This window comes from Akebia trifoliata, unplaced genomic scaffold (genome assembly GCF_017979445.1).
Source record: "Akebia trifoliata isolate Shusen 1 unplaced genomic scaffold, ASM1797944v1 Contig00836, whole genome shotgun sequence".
NCBI classification, from domain to species: Eukaryota; Viridiplantae; Streptophyta; class Magnoliopsida; order Ranunculales; family Lardizabalaceae; genus Akebia; species Akebia trifoliata.
The window spans coordinates 9,191-23,078 of NW_028237253.1; the positions used below are offsets into that span (position 1 = coordinate 9,191).

Sequence of the window (13,888 nt, forward strand, 5' to 3'; positions counted from 1 at the left end):
AAAAAAAACAGGCAGAAGTGGAAGCTAAAACAATGGTTAAGAAAACTAACAACTTAGCAACCCAAGGAAAAGAGGAAAAACTAAAAAACAAAACCATCATGTTGGTGTAAACATCAAAAATACAATGAAGCTCATACTCGAAGAAGTTTCTAAGAAGACCCCTTTGAACTCTTCTTAAAGTGAACATCACAAAAAGGGAATCTATCCCTACTTCCTTCCCTCCGAAAGCTCTAGCGTTCTTCATTCCTTCTATGTGAAAGAGACCTATTACTTGGCTTTGAAAGATTTCCTATTTAAATCGAACTCCACCTAAGTTGATGCAAGACCATGAAGATAATCCCTAGGATAATGAATCTAAGACCAGACATAAAGCCTTCCTCTAACCCAGGGTTTCAATTAAATGCTCAATACATATTTCTAAGCTTAATTTCAATGCAAAAACTAGCCAAAGAAGTAGTGCTGATTTGTTGGGCAGCAAGTTAACAAGGTTTTGAGAAGTTTTAGGTTAGAAAAAGGGAAGACGGTTAGGTTTCGGGTTGTTGGTTAGGTGCTGGACAACAAGTAGGGCTTGGAAAAACAAGGTTTTAAGGGGTTTAGGTCCTATAAAAAAAATCAATAATTTGATGTAAATAACATAAAAGTATTTAAATACTAAAAAAAACTAAAGCAAAGAGATCAAAATATCTAAATTATCCTGTGTTGCGGAAAGAAAGGAATAGCAGGATTTTCGAGGACAATGAGTACTCTTTTCAGGATGTCACCTACTCTATGTTGGGATTCTTGTTCTTTTGGGAAAAAGTTTTCAAGGAGTTTAAGGGAGTTCTTTTTGATGAATTAATTTGTCATTTGGGCCATGTTTGGTACAAAGCAAATCATTTCCAAATGCAAATGATTTGTTGGAATCTAATTTACAGATGCTTGGTTACATTCTGAAAATTATTTGCATGAACCTCTTAAACCCTTCACAAATTTCAGCAAATAGTTTGCAGCCCAAAAAGTACTACAAATCATTTGTAGTATAAAACTTTTGCATTTGCAAATGATTTGCATGGTACCAAGCATGCAGGGGCGGATTTAGAATGGGGGCTATTGCCCCCACAAGAGTTTTCAAATTCTATGGATTAATGTGTCATTACGACAGATTTTAGCGGCGGATAAAGAAATTTATCACTATTGCTCCCACAAAGTTATTTTTCCCAATTAAGAGTCCACCCCCCCCAAAGCAAAATCCCTACTCCGGCCCTGCAAGTAGGGCCATTGAGTCTAATTAATTTTTTGTTTTCTTTTTCTTGTACCTCTGGGGTAGGTCACCTTGGCCTCCTTTTTTTTTTATACTTATAAAACAACCTAAACTACCCTTAACCTAAAGATAAAAAATTACAAAAATCCCTAATTTTCATAATTTTATCTCCCTTAGATTTTTGACCTATATAAGCTTTTAATAAAAAGACAGAATAAATTTACCAAACTACCTCTCCCCCCCCCCCCCCCCCCCCCCCCCAAAAAAAAAAAAAAAAAGACAACTATACTAAGATCATGGACTAAAAACATAAAAATAAACCCAAATATAAGATCCAAAAAAAAAGTAACTAAAACCTTTAAATAAAACATAAAATAAAAATCTTAAGTTGAAATTTGTATGTATGATATCCTCATCGGTTATGGATGTTGCCTTTATTTGTATATTGAGTTCTCTTTATTGAATACATAGGAGGTTCTGTTTTTACAAGAATGAACCTTTTTTGTCTCTTTCTTTCTGTTTTCTTACTCTTCTAGTAGTGGCTTGTGGGTATGGCTACATAACGTATACTCTTGTGATCATGTGTGTGATCTACGTGATTGTCAATTTTTGGTTTTGGATGTGCTAAAGTCCATCAGATACATAACCAACCAAATCAAAAACAAAAAAACAAAAAAAATCAACAGTTACGTTATTGTTGCTGAAATCTTCTATCAAACTCATGCATGTATGCTTAGTTATGTGTTTTTCCAATTTTGAATCTTTATATGGATCTTGTATTCTTATGCCTTCTATTGGTGTTCTACAATCTAGCTTGATGGATGGTAAATTTTATTAAGCTGAAATTCACCTAATACAAATGCCAATGCTAAGGCTAATATGGGTAAAATTAGCCGAATTCACCTAATACAAATGCCAATGCTTAGGCTATGCTAAGATGTTTGAGGAAGTTTTGGGTGCAATTGTGATGTATCATCATGATTCACAATTTATTTATCACAAAATTCTTGCTGCCTGTTTTTCTTCTTTTTGGTTATGGTGTTCTTCATGGTGTATGAACTTCCATTCTAAGCATTTGTTATAGAACATTGGGCCCTCAATCTTTGGAATGCCCTTTTCAGTAATGGTAATCATGAATGTATATCCGGGAAATCCATGTGTTGGTTGTTTTCCCTTGAATGATAATTCCACATGGTTTTATCCTTTCAGCTATTGGCATCATCTAGATAAGATCACCAATACAGAACATCTCAGGGCAATGGAAGAATCTCTCAAGTAATCGCTTAATCGCATTCGAACACATAAGGTAAGGCCTACATTTTATATTGTTGGTTTCTTTGATTACAAATTTGATGATTCTGCTTGGCCCATATATGTTTTTCTTTCATTCTATTCTACTCCCCAAACATTTTAGATCAATAACTTATAATTTCAAATTACAGAACGTAACTATCATTTTAGTCATGCGTAACTATCATTTATAGGTCTAGTAATTGACTTGAAAAGATGATGTCATACATTGATACCATCTACTTCAATTTGGCAGGAAAATTTTGGTAAGCAGCAACTTATGTCACTAGAATGCACTAATCAGGCAACAATTGTTCTGTTGTTGTAAATTTCTCTGAATTGGTTTAAATGGGAAAGTTCTTATGTAAATTAGTTTGATCTTGTAGTTTCAGAATGGGATGCATTTACCCTTGGCAGTGGGAGGAGAGCAGCATCCTCAACACCTAGCATGGATTCCTAGTAATGACACTGAACATATGATGCTACCCGATGACCCAAACTTACTGCCTCGGAGGTGAGTGTGCTACTTAAATTCAAGCTTTAGTATTCACTACTCCAAAACTTGCAGTTTTGAAATTTTGAATTTTATCAAATGGTTGAATAAGTTAAATTATCAAGCACAACCATGTATAATTAGGGCAAAAATAGAGCAAATTGAAGTTTTTCATATTTTTTGAGTTATCAATTCAAAATCCTTTAATTGTGTGCATGGTTCCAATGCAAATGCATCATAGATATGTAGACCTCTAAAGTCTCTTTTTTTTCGACAAGCAAGTGAGTTAGTAGGTGAAGGCAGGTTTTGAACCAGGTTGTGGTATCCACAATCACACACTTCAACAAACTTAGCAAGTTGGCACCTTCATCTAGACCTCTAAAACCCATTTTTCAAGAAAATAACGAAAAAAAAAAAAAAAGAAAAGTGTTTTAAAAATTTCATTATTACCATGGTCTTGATCCACTTTATCAATTGATTGGAGTGACAAATATCCAACAACCAATCAAAGTGGATTGGTCATTTTTTTTATTGACAATGCTAGAAAAATCACATCATTTATAGGGGGACATAAATTCGAGAATCGAAATATTTCAAGCAATTATTGCACTATATTAATGCATATTGCAACATTTAAGTCAAAAGTTGTTGTACAGCGAAATTCAAATACAAATGAACAGTGGTTTCACGAAATAGTTTGTCAAATATATACAGAAAGAAAGCTTAAGTGATATTTCCTGTCAAATTCCTTTGGAAGTGGAAATATTTCTGAAATTTGTGGAAATCTAATAAAATGCCGATGACCTTACCTATTATATGCTTGTTCCTAATCCATGATTTTAATGGAGGCCATTATATTGTTGTGATACCAGATTTCAGCCATCTCTGTTGTGGTATATGTGTAAGTAGTTGCTGTTATTTACACCGTGTTTTAAAATTGTTATAATGTTTTTATAGTTTTTTAATAATAATATGTTATCACTTATCCAACGTAAAATCATCGTTAGCATTATCTTCATGAACCATTTTTGCTATTCAACTTTATTTTGAGCCATATCTTTAGTGGAGGCATCTGTGTTCAAATCTTTTCTTACTACCTTCATCCATGTGATTTTCAGCCTATCACCTTTTTTAGAGCTTTCAACATGCACCAAATATCTCAAACAAATTTATCTTATCTTCTATTTAAACTATTCATAGAATTAAGCACCTCTTTATTTTGTACTTAGTCCTGAATTTGCCTATCCTAGACCTACACACTAAATATAGTAATAATGTTAGAGGCCCTTACAAGTTACAACTGTTAAAATGGTGAAGGAGGGTTAAATTATAGGTCAGTTGACCCCCTTTTTATGTTATTTTTAGAGAGCTGTTATTGGCACCCCAACTTTTACTTATTGAGGTGCCAATAGAAGTTCTCTCTCTCTTTTTTTTTTTTTTTACTAGATTTCTATTTTTTGGATTTAAGATTTTATATGAGCCTGTTCATAATTGTAAACAACTACTAAATTATTTGAATTAGTCTTATAATGTTTTGGACTACTGAGATAATAATTTTACCCAAACCTTTGTAATTTTTGATGAATGGTCTGTTTTAATCTTTAATTCAGGCGTGAGAAATAATTTAAGAAATTGAGGTGTAATAAGTAAAAGTTGGGGTGCTAATAACAGCTCTCTATTTCTAATCTTTAATTGTGTCTGCCTTGTGTTTATGCGGTCTAGGATGCCGTGGTTGGACTAAGAGCTTGGTATGCTAACTGTAATAGCATCGCGAACAGCTAGGCACATAATGGGACATGGATAGACATCGTTGGACTTCATTTCCATAGGTGGGAAGTAAGTCCTTTACCCTCATTGGCGATATGCTAGGTGGACTCAAGGAGGTCAAGGAGTGTACTCGAAACTTGGAAGATCTCACAATGGCAAGCATCAAGGTTAGACAGAGGGCCCTAGACATCCCCAATGGATTAAATTTCCAGCAAGGAATGTACAGCTGACGGTGGGCATCAAACTAACTGAGAACTGAGAACTGAGAGGCATGGACTTAGCAGATCAATTAATGTTCGATACTTTTAATACAATTTCAGCTTCTACTACTGTAACAATGGGCAATGTGAATGCGGAAGGATTTAAAAATGCTTTGTCAAATCATAGGAATGGGAAACAAGTAAAAGGACTTTTCTTCTGATTTTTGTGTTGTTTCTGAATACTGATTTCTTATGACAAAGAGAGAAGAAGTTTTAAACAAATCTTAATTTCGAAATAGAAGTAAAGAAAAAAAATTACCTAAAAAGAAAATGGTTGAGGCGTGCACAAAGCACTGTCCTAAAACGAAATTCGCCCCTGCTACGGTACCACAGTCTGTAGGCGTTCGTTCTGCAGGATTCAACAACCCACGTATCCAAAAGGGTACTCTAAATTGGAACGTAACTTCGAACTCGACGATGTTGTGTGCTCTCACAACAAATAATAAATTACTGATAATTCGAGAATATGAAATAGCAGAGAAAGATTAAGTGGTTAAAATCGATTAAACAATTGATATAAATAAAAGAGAAAGTGACTGTTTAGAACAGTCACAAACTGGTTCCGAACAGGCACATTGTGCTGGTTCAGAATAGACACACTGGTTCAATTTAAATTTAAAAAACGTCTAGAATTTTTAATAAAAACGGACCTTGAAAATTAAAGCAAAAACGGGCCTATGCACGCACCCACGTGAGGTGTAAATCCGAGAATTTGCACCCCCCCTGCGCACACGCATTAAGTGCGCGCTACGTCTTGCACTGCGCACACGCATTAAGGTTTTCGGACCGGTGGATCCAAATTCCAATTAGAACCATGGGTTTCCCTCGGACCCCCGTGTGCGCGCGTGAGCCCGCCCACTACTTCTATCCACTTTAAAGTTACTAGAAGCACAACTACTTAAGAATTGCAAATCAATTCTTCTCCTAGTCGATGTGGGACTAAAATTATTCAAGGCAAAATCAAAACATTCAACTAAACATAAAGCAATAAAGTAAAAAAGCATAAAGCATAAAGTAAAAAGCATAAAGCATAAAGTAAAAAGCATAAAGCAAACATGGGATTTAAATACCCTATGGTTAATAGATTGATTTACCATATGGTTGCAATTAAATGAATATTAAAGGGTTTTCTAATTCAACCCTCTAAATTCCAACAATCCCCCACATGAATGCAGAAAACTCAAAATAAAAAATATATAAAATACATATAAAGAGAGAGCACTTTGACAACCATGTTTCAGTATAGGTGTCTTTTGGACTTGAACCTTACCTAGTATAAGTCTATCGGATTTACAAGTCGATCAGTGGACTTTAAGCCTTGAACTGTCAACCTTTAGTGTAAACCTAAACAATAGACTATACACACAGGTTACTCAATCAACTATCAAGTTCTATCGATGGTGTTCATTTTGGCCCTGAACATATCCTGGTATCATGAGTGCTTTAGAGAGTTTAGCCTTAACTCTCATAGAATCGGCCCAATTCTACACTCATTTAGGTGTGCCTATGAGAAGTACCCTGATATACTCCACTTTTACAAGTATAGGCAACATTAAGAATTATAATTCAACCTTTCTGTTTTACAGGCAACACTAAACACTTCATAGGAATGGACTTGGAACACTCTGTTCCATTAGTGTTTTCTTTTTAAATTACATTCAACTGGTTTTCCCATTGAACCTATTTTTTGGGATCTCCAATCAATTAGGTTGGGTTTCCATTGAAATAATTTTTAATCAGTAGGCTTTAGGCCCATTCCCCTCGAAGTTGATGCAACTAACTCTCTAGATAATCCTTTTGTTAAAGGATCCGCCAAATTTTCCTTAGACTTTACAAAGTCAATGGAAATAATTCCATTAGAGAGTAGTTGTTTTACAGAGTTGTGTCTCCGTTTAATATGCCTTGACTTGCCATTATATACATTATTTTTTGCTCTTGCAATGGCAGCTTGGTTGTCACAGTGAATAGATATTGCAGATACTGGTTTAGGCCAAATAGGAATGTTAACAAGAAAATTCCTTAGCCACTCAGCTTCTTCACCAGTCTTGTCCATGGCAATAAACTCAGATTCCATGGTGGAACGAGCTATGCACGTTTGCTTGGTGGATTTCCATGAGATTGCTGCACCTCCAAGTGTAAAGATATAGCCACTAGTGGATTTCGACTCTTCCGAGTCTGATATCCAATTGGCATCACTGTATCCTTCTAATACGGCAGGATACCTATTATAATGCAGCCTGTAACTCATGGTATACTTTAAGTATCTCATGATCCTCACCAAAGCTTCCCAGTGATCATGTCCTGGGTTGCTAGTGTATCTGCTTAATCTATTTACTGAATATGCAATATCAGGCCTAGTACAGTTCATAATATACATTAAACAACCAATAACTTGAGAATATTCTAATTGAGAAACACCTTTACCAATATTTTTCATTAACTTACAATTCGAATCAAAAGGTGTTTTTGCAGGAATACAATCAAACTGATTAAAACGTTTTAGAACATTTTCAATATAGTGAGATTGTGATAAACCAAATCCATTATTATTTCTAAAAATTTTTATTCCAAGAATTACATCAGCAGGACCTAAGTCTTTCATGTCAAAATTTCTAGACAATAATTTCTTAGTTTGATTTATAACATTTATATTAGATCCAAAAATTAGCATGTCATCTACATATAGACAAATAATCACATAAGAATCAAAGATAGTTTTATAATAAACACACTTATCAGCTTCATTGATTCTAAATCCATTTGATATCATTATAGTATCAAATTTTTCATGCCACTGTTTTGGAGCTTGTTTTAAACCATATAAGGATTTAATTAATCTAGAAACTTTATTTTCATGTCCTTTAATTACAAATCCTTCCGGTTGATCCATATATATTTCTTCATCAAGTTCTCCATTTAAAAATGCAGTTTTTACATCCATTTGATGAATTTCTAATTTATAAATGGAAGCTATAGAAATAAGAATTCTAATGGAAGTGATCCTAGTAACAGGAGAATAACTGTCAAAAAAGTCAATGCCTTCCTTTTGCTTGTACCCTTTAGCCACTAATCTGGCTTTATACTTATCTATAGTTCCATCAGATTTTAATTTTCTTTTAAAAATCCATTTACAACCAATTGTTTTATTTCCAGGAGGTAGATTAACTAATTCCCAAGTGTTATTACTCATAATTGAATCCATTTCACTATTTATAGCTTCTTTCCAAAATGGAGCCTCAGGTGTAGAAATTGCATCTTTAAAAGTCTGAGGATCTCCTTCTAAGAGAAAACTAATAAAATCAGGTCCAAAGGAAGTTGCTGTTCTAGATCTCTTGCTTCTCCTAGGTTCTATATCAGACTCTTGTTCTCTAGGTTCATTATTTGATAATTCAATGTGAGATCTTTTTAATGGTTTTTCAATTTTATCCTTACAAGGATACACATCCTCAAAAAATTCAGCATCTCTAGATTCAATTATAGTGTTAGGATTAATATCATTTATATCAGATTTATAAACAAGAAATCTGTATGCACTACTATTAATGGCATATCCAATAAAAATACAATCTATAGTTTTAGGACCTAATTTTGTTCTTTTAGGTAAAGGAACAGCCACTTGGCTAAACACCCCCACACTTTCATGTATTTAAAAGTAGGTGTTCTACCTTTCCAAAGTTCATAGGGTGATTTTTCAGAATTCTTTAATGGAATTTTATTTAAAATATAACAAGATGTTAAAAGGGCTTCTGCCCATAAATTTAAAGGTACACCTGAACTAACAAGTAAAGAGTTTACCATGTCTTTTAAAGTTCTATTTTTTCTCTCTGCTATACCATTTTTTGGGGAGAATAAGGAGCAGTAGTTTGGTGTATTATTCCATTATCTTGACAAAATATAGTTAGAGAATTAGATTCATATTCTCCTCCTCGGTCAGATCTTAAAATTTTAATTTTATTTTCAAGTTGATTTTCAACTTCTAATTTATAAATTTTAAACATTTCCAATGCTTCATCTTTACTACTTAAAAGATATATCATACAAAATCTAGTGCAATCGTCAATAAAAGTTATGAAATATTTTTTACCGCCTCTAGATTGAATGTATTTGAGATCACATAAATCAGAATGTATTAGTTCTAAAGGTTTTGTACATCTTTCAATATTTTTAAAAGGTTTTTTAGAAAATTTTGATTCAACACAAATTTCACATTTTTTAGATACATCAATATGCATTTTAGGAATCATACCACTATTCATTAATTTGATAACTGATTTATTATTAACATGGCCTAATCTAGCATGCCAAATATTAGAATACTCAGAAACATAAGCAAAAGAATTAATATTATTAATAGAATTAGAAATTACATTGAGTTTAAATAACCCATCACATAGATAGCCCTTGCCCACAAACATTCCATTCTTTGTAATTATACATTTATCAGACTCAAACACCATTTTGAAGCCTCTCTTACTTAAAAGAGATCCTGAAACCAGATTTCTTCGAATTTCTGGAACATGTAGCACGTCATTCAGAGTCAGAACTTTGCCAGATGTGAAATTCACATTCACTTTTCCTTTTCCGATCACAGCGGATGTGGAAGAATTTCCCATGAATAACTTTTCATCTCCAACGTTGTTGTAAGAGGAAAACATGCCTCTCTCAGAGCATATGTGCTTGGTGGCTCCCGTATCCAACCACCAATCATTGGTATTTCCTACCAGATTCACTTCTGAAACAACCGCTGATAGGTTCTGTGTTTCAGTCACATTGGCTTGTTCATGTTTCTGATGGTGTTGCTGATTTTTCCTTTTGCGACAATCCTTAGCCCGATGTCCAGGTTTATTGCAAAAATAGCAATTTCCCTTGATCTTCTGGATATTGGCTTTTGGACCATGAAAATTTTTCTTTACATATTTTTTCTGGAATCCGGGTTTGAACTTTCTAGTGAATTTGGAAGGTTCTTCTTCCACTACATTCGCTTTAGAAATCATAGAGTTTGTTTCACTCTTCTTCTCATTCTTTCGGTTATCCTCTTCAATTCTAAGTCTTATCACTAGATCCTCGAGTCCCATTTCCTTTCTCTTATGCTTCAAATTATTTTTGAAGTCTTTCCAAGATGGTGGTAATTTTTCAATTATCGATCCAACTTGGAATCCTTCACTTATACTCATGCCTTCAGCATGGATCTCATGAATAAGGATTTGGAGCTCTTCGGATTGTGATACAACTGACTTAGAGTCTACCATCTTAAAATCTAGAAAACGCCCAACAACAAATTTCTTTGTGCCGGCATCTTCTAAAGTATATTTCTTTTCAAGAATTTCCCACAAAGTTTTGGCAGACTCAATAGAGGAATACACCTTATAAAGAACAGTACTTAATCCATTCAGGATATAATTCCGGCACATGAAATTGGAATGTTCCCATTTCCGATATTCGGTTCTTTTGATTTGGTCATCCTCATCATCATCTAAAGAAATTGGTTCTTGAGTGATGATATGAGCCAAATGTAATGTTGTTAAATAAAACAACATTTTTTGTTGCCAGAATTTAAAATTCTTTCCATCGAATTTATCGGGTTTTTCACTGTGCACGGAATTAGAAACTGTCTCCATAGAAATCAGTAATAAAGAAATTTCGTTTTAGATTGTTGTTTCTGAATACTGATTTCTTATGGCAAAGAGAGAGAAGAAGTTTTAAACAAATCTTAATTTCGAAATAGAATGTAAAGAAAAATATTACCTAAAAAAAATGGTTGAGGCCCCCAAAGCGCGCACTCGTAAGTGCGCACACGCATTAAGGGTTTTAGGACCGGTGGATCCAAATTCAAATTAGAACCATGGGTCCCTCTTGGACCCGTGTGCGCGCGTGTGTGCCCGCCCACTACTTCTATCCACTTAAAGTTACTAGAAGCACAACTACTTAGAATTGCAAATCAATTCTTCTCCTAGTCGATGTGGGACTAAAATTATCAAGGCAAAATCAAAACATTCAACTAAACATAAAGCAATAAAGTAAAAAGCATAAAGCATAAAGTAAAAAGCATAAAGCAAACATGGGATTTAAATACCCTATGGTTAATAGATTGATTTACCATATGGTTGCAATTAAATGAATATTAAAGGGTTTTCTAATTCAACCCTCTAAATTCCAACATTTTGTGCTGACATGATAGAGACCGTTGGGGCCAAAACCAGAGTTGGAACATCGGTAGGGCCTAGTGCGGTGGGCTGCTACGTCTTAGAGGTGGAACGAACCAATCAAGCTTTATGCGAGACGGACCGAACAACTGGACCTGGTGGTCCATTGATTCATGAGTTTAATATTCGGGCCGAACGTGGGATGGAGCAGATTTCTGGGCCAGGTGGCCCGTCTTATGCAATGGGCACCTCCCAACCCAATCTTGAGACAGACCAGCAGTTGCTTAACGACATGGGCCCAGCAATACTAACCCACAGCTTAACGATCAGCCCGAAAGCGAAGTGGAAAAGTTCTCTGGATCAGGCAGCCCATTATATGCAGCGGGCAGTCCACATCTCGATAGTGAGACAGTCCAGCTGGTTAACAAAGTAGGCCCAGCGCATAGTGTCCTTAATGTGCATCCCGTTGGTGAGGTGGAGATATTCTCTGGATCAGGTGGCCCATATATATCATTTGCAGTGGGCAGTCCCAGCCCAATCGTGAGACGGATTAGCTGCCTAACTATGTAGGCCCAGCGTTTAATACTCAGCCCTCTTACGAGACGATTCAAAGGCTCGATCCAGGTCCAACGCATTCAAATGTATGTATTCAGTATGTTTCTGATTTGGCTCAAATAGTTGGCCCGGACAGAGAAGTGAATACAGAAGAGAGTGTTATAGTTACAACATATAGGATTTTAGCAAGTGAAAGCACCAGTGGATTGGTAGGGCTGAAACCTTCAATCCCTGTATTCTTGGAAGGGGATCTCATTGAGGACATGATGAAGACGGAGGCAGTGTGTAAGCGATTATCTAGTGTTGGAACTCAGTCTGGAGGATATGAAGTGTTGCAACATGAGTTGGTAGATGATTGGAAGTGGGGAGGAACATATGCCTTGGGACAGGGAGGTAAATGGAGGAGAACACGATAGCTTTGTTATAGGAGACGTCATACAGGTGGAAACCGAAACGGATGTCATCCCCTTAGACATGGTAGATAGAGAGGAGAGTTCAGGGAGTTGGGGAAGGAATTGATCGAAAAAAAAAAAATAGTGGAAGTGCTAGCTAACTGGATCATTTACAATCTGAGTGAAGTTAGTCGGGCTATTGGGTTGACTACAGAAGGGCAGTCAGAAGGTATCGATATTCTATTAGAGCTGGTACTTAAGAAACAGATTGGGATTGGCGAATGTTATGATCCACAAGACGAGGAACAAGCGAGTATCCGGGACGAGGTGGAATTAATCCTAAGTACATAAGTGGATCAAGAGGAGACAAGATAGCAAAGTTGTTAAAGTAAAGGGAAAGGAATTGAGATGGTGGATGAAAATAAAGTGAAGAAGTTAAGGGTCAGATTGGTCAAAGAGGTCCAGGAACTGCAAAAATTAGGGGATATGATCAAGATTGGAATGTCCTTAGTCTTAAGGAGCGAGAGGAAACTTAAGGTTGCGAATGACGATTAGACTTTTCTCTTGGAATGTGTGTGGACTCAACAACAAGACCAAAAGGGATTCGGTTAAGGCATTGCTTCAAGTGCATAAGCCACACATTGTAACACTTCAAGAAATTAAATTAGACTAAGTGGATACGGCGGTGACACGTAACATTTGTGGTGGTGGGAATGTGGGTTGGAAGGTTCTTACAGCAAATGGGACAACAAGGGGAGTTTGGGTGTTTTGGGACAAGAGGGTGATCGAGGTGGGGGATTCTTTACTGGGAGCATTTTCCGTATCTATACTGTGCTGGTGTGTTGGGAAGGAAGACAGTTGGACATTCTCAGGAATGTACGGTCCTAATAAAGAGTGGAACGTAAGCAATTCTGGGAGGAGTTGAATGGCGTGGGCAGTTATTGGAACCATCCGTGGTGCTTGGGAGGAGATTTCAACGTTATTAGGTTTGTATGCGAGAAACAAGGAGGATCGAGGGTAACAACAAGGATGAGGAGATTTGGGGAATTTGTGAATCGAAATAATTTAATAGACATCCCTTCTAGGATAGAATTTTTACTTGGTCCAATCATCACGATATACCTACCCTTAACAGATTAGACAGATTTTTGGTTTCAGATAATTGGACTTCATTGTTTGCCAGATTTCTCGGATGGCTATTCCAAACCCAGTTTTTTATCATTGCCCTATTCAGTTGGAAACAGGGCCGTTCAGTAGGGGCCCAATTTCGTTTCTCTTCGAAGTGATGTGGCTGAAGCAACACAATTTTAAGGAGTTGGTAACCGAATGGTGGAAGAGTTTTTCATTTGCAAGATCAGCAAGGAGGTATTCAGAAAATAGTTGAAGGCCTTAAAGAAGGCACTAAAAGAATGGAATAAAGAATCCTTCGGAAGGGTGGATGCGTAGAGAAAAAAGGTTTTGTCGAGAATTGAACACTTAGATCGTAAGGAAGAGATGAACCCTATCTCAATGGATGATAGGGCAACGAGCCTAAACCTTCGTGAGAAATATCAGCGGGTGGCACTTATGGAAAAGATCAATTGGAAGCAGAAATCCAAAATTAGATGGTTTAAAAAAGGGGATAGTAATACAAATTCTTCCACAGCATGGCCAACGCTCGAGGTAGGAACAACCACATCATGAGATTGCAGGTGAACGGGGAGTGGTTGGAAGGAGAAGAGGAGGTTGCTAAGGGGATCGTGGATTTC

General features: G+C 36.0%; 1 long non-coding RNA gene across 1 annotated transcript; it reads left to right on the forward strand.

Moving 5' to 3' along the window:
- The first annotated feature begins 2,150 nt into the window (after window positions 1-2,150).
- On the forward strand, window positions 2,151-3,062 carry LOC147380993 (uncharacterized). The gene is made up of 3 exons (XR_015174881.1): window positions 2,151-2,546; window positions 2,787-2,834; window positions 2,917-3,062. It is a non-coding gene; the product is annotated as an uncharacterized LOC147380993 (long non-coding RNA).
- Window positions 3,063-13,888: the final 10,826 nt, after the last annotated feature.